This window comes from Lontra canadensis, unplaced genomic scaffold (assembly GCF_010015895.1).
Source record: "Lontra canadensis isolate GAN:19392208 unplaced genomic scaffold, GSC_riverotter_1.0 scaffold12, whole genome shotgun sequence".
NCBI lineage: Eukaryota > Metazoa > Chordata > Mammalia > Carnivora > Mustelidae > Lontra > Lontra canadensis.
This window is the reverse complement of record NW_022631006.1, coordinates 5,944,500-5,948,292: the sequence shown is the minus strand read 5'-3', so window position 1 is coordinate 5,948,292 and position 3,793 is coordinate 5,944,500.

The following is a 3,793-nucleotide window of genomic DNA, read 5'->3' as shown; positions in this document are numbered from 1 at the left end:
GATCATGAGAGCATTGCCTTACAATTGCTCAGAGTAAGATATGGAAGCTGAAGGGACTCCATTTTAGAAAGGCTCCACTTCTGCTGTTTCTCTGGTAGGCCTCATTCACACATGCTCTGTATTTCCCCTTGCGTCTGAGTACAAGAAGTCCTCCTTTGCTCCTGCTCTAAGAGGGAGGCAAGAAAGTGAATCATTCTCTGCGTTTCATCCCAGGCCCCCATACGCCTGATAACATCTAGAGATCCTGAGCATGTTCCAGGACGTTCGCTTTGAACAAACTGTGGCCGGCATCGGTGTCCATACCCCTTAACTTCAGCGATTTACGGAATAACACTGACACCTGGCTTGGATAGGACCCTACTCCAGATGCCTGGAGGAACATGTGCGCTGGACCCCTTTCCAGAATAAACCCCTAGCCCCCAGCAATGGAGAAACTCACTCCTTTTCTGAGTGTCCCAGACCCTCTGTCTCCTAGACTCTATCACTTACGCTATTCAGTAACTCTGGTCTCACCTCCTCCTGGCTCAAGTTTGAATTCTATCCTATGTGAAGCCAAGGACTCTCTTGGCTGGTCCTGTGGCACCCCCTCTAGGTCATTGGACCCAGCCTGCCCACATCAAGAGCACTGGTGGAGCTGGGAATGTGGCCAAGAAGCTCACTGCCTGGCAGGGCCTGAGTGGCAAACACCCCTGAACAACTCCAGGGGGTGCTTTGGGTTCAGGGCATATGAAATGTGAGTAGTGCCAGGAGTCAGTGCCCTCAGGCTCTCTGCCCATGTGAAAAACAGAAGCCTTGGAACAAGGTGAGACTGTGGGTGTCTGGAGCAGAAAGGGGTAGATGCTCTGGTTGGTAGTCCCGGAAAGGAGGCACTGCTTCCTTGGGGGTAGACCCAGCCCTGACCCCTTCCCTGTCCCCTTCATTCATTCAACAGATAGCAACTAGGTGTCCTCTGTGCTGGACACAGTGACAGGCATGGGGGCCATAGTAGTGAGGAAAACACAGATACAGCCCCTGCCCTCATGGAGCTTCTGGCCCAGAGTAGGCCTGTCCAATAGAACTTTCTGGATGAGGGAAATAGTGTAAAGAGGCAGCCAAATAACTGTACACGCAAGTGTAAGCTTACGGTCATGCCCTTACAGAGAGGGGTGTCGTGCTGGGTGTGTCCTATGGGTGGGGGAGGAGCTGCCCTCTGAGGGGAGGGGGAGATTTCCCAGGGCAGTGAGTTTAGAGCTGGGGCTGTCGATTGGAGGCTGGTTCCACACCTCCTCTGTGCTGCTCCAATAGTGGGGCCTGTGGGGCCTGCATTTTAGCCCATTCTGTGGGGTATGGCATCCCCATTTCCACTCTCACTGTGAACTACCCAAGGAGGCTCATTTGACCACCTCAGTCCCCTCGGCCCCTCACCTAGCCTGGAATCACAGTGGTTGCTCAACAAACATTTACACAATTCAGCCAGTCATCAGGCAACAATCAGTGAGCCCCAGAACAGCCCCTGCTGTCACTGAGCTTACACTCCCTACCAGGGAGACACACCCTGTAAAAACAAATACATACAAAAGGTGATTTTAGCCAGTCATAAGTGCCCCAAGGAAAATTAAAGAAAGGACTGACACGGAGCTGGCAGGGGTGGTAGGAGTCCTGGGGAAGAATGGATGAGTGAAGGAATGAATGGTGAACACTTAAGGTCAGAGCATGCGCACTGCACCCCCACTGGGCTGGGGCAGGGATTAGGAGGGGAGCCAAGGCTCTCAGATCCCAGGGCAGGGAGCTTGGAGCAAGGAAGGGAGTGGTGGTCAGAGGTGGCTGCACTCCAGGCCTCATGGGCAGGGCTGAGTGCTGGGGGAGGAAATGGACAGGGAGTGCTGTGGAAACTCAAAATTCCGAGTAAGGAAGTACACGGAAGTGCTGACAGGAACGGAACTGTGTGCTGGTCCCCCTGTGCTTCCATTCATGACTCAGGTTTGAGCTCAGAGGGGAAAGGTGGGGCAGGGAGGGCCTGGCACTGAGGTTCAGGGAACCTGCCTTGTGTTGGCCAGCCTCACCCCCTGCCCCCTGCAGAGGTGGAGGGGGAGGGGTCACCCAGCTGGCAGCCTTACTGGGCAGTCTTCTCCTGGGCCCAAGCCCCTGAGGAAGGGTCGTGGAGGCTGAGATGTATGTGGTGAGAAGGATTGAGGCTAAGGACTGAGGAATAGCTGAGAGCTATTGAGGCAGTCTGGGGAGGGTCAGACCTGGGCACATAAGCTGGCCCAGCCCGTTGGACTCCAGTAGGGAAGTGGGGCCCTTTCCAGGAGCTCGCATTGGGCTTGGGAGCTCAGCCACGCTCTGGGTAGTATGGATACTCCAGGCACTATGCTCTTCTGTCTGTAGGATTTAAAGGTTCTGTGAATGTAGGGAGTGTGTGTGTGTGTGTGTGTGTGTGTGTGCGCTTGCTTGTGTGTATAAGGGGGAAGGTCCAAGGCCCAACCTCTGACCTGGGGGGCTTGTCAACCTTAACTAGGGGATAAGGTGAAGAGGACATCTATGGCTCCAATACTAGTCAATAGCCAAGTGAGTGTCAGAGGTTCCCCAGAAAGGGACAGGAGCAATGGAAGGAGGCAAAAGCTTCTAGGACATTGAGATGGGTCTTGTGAGAACAATTCTGGCAGGTAGAAACGAGGCTGGGGTTGGGAGGGGTTGGCACCTCAGGAAACAGAATAGCTGGAGCAAAGCCACTGAAGGGAGTGTGGTCAAGTTGAGGGAAGAGCAAGTCTGTATTTGGCCAGGGCACCCTTGGGTTGAATGACCTTGGGAACACTTTCACCATCCTGTCCAATCGCCAACCCCAAGATCCTCCCAAACCAAAACCAAACAACCCCATTCCTCCAAAACCAAGCAGCAGAGGCAGGAGGGTGCTTGGCAAAGAACCCGTGCTCTGGAGTCACACATTGAGGCTAGACTCTTTTGCTGTAAAGACTTGCAGCTTGGACAAGGACCTCAACTTTTCTGAGCCTCAGTTTTCAGAGCTGTAAGAGAGTACTTACATCACGTGGCAGATGTGAAAAGATTAAGTAAGACCTCGGAGGACTGCTCAGGTCATTGCATGTGCTCGATAGATGCTAATTCCCTAAGCTTTTACCATAATACAAGTCTCTGGCTGGCTCAGCTGTTATCAAATGACGGTCAAAGTCCAAAGCCGAGTCACCTTTGTTCCCTCCTGTATGAATCCCTCTGGGGATGCCAGGCATTGTCTGTTTGTGGAGTTCAGGCTTTCTTTATTTCTTCTGGAACCACCTCTGCAAGGAGTGGGGAGCCAAGATCTGCTCGCTGGAGAACAGGTGCATATGTGTCTGTACCTGCTAACAGAGATTACACCAAGCTGACCCTTTGTCCTCCCTCTGCCTCTTTCCTAGCATATCTCACAGGCTCCTCCATTTCCAAGGGCCTAGAAAGGGGTTCTTTCCCCTCCTAGTTTCTCTTATTACCGAGTTAAGCACAAGCAGCTTCCAGTTCCTCTGGTCTTCTGGCACACAAGCCCAGGCAGGCCCTGGACCCCTTGACCTTGCTGCAAGCAAGCCGGCCCACTTCTAAGCTCCCCGAGGCACCTCAGCACAGAGGGCTGTGGCATCCACCCTGAGAAGGTAAAGCCTGTGCCTGTCTTCACTCCTGCTTGGGGCCGGTTCTGTCTCTGCAGCTCAGCATGAGCTCAGCGTGGGCCAGGTCGGCCTGGTCAAACGGGAAGCCCCAGGGCTCTGTGAATGGTCCCCGGGCAGGGGCACCCATGGTTGAGTGTGGGGTGGGGTGGCTGGCCGAGGCG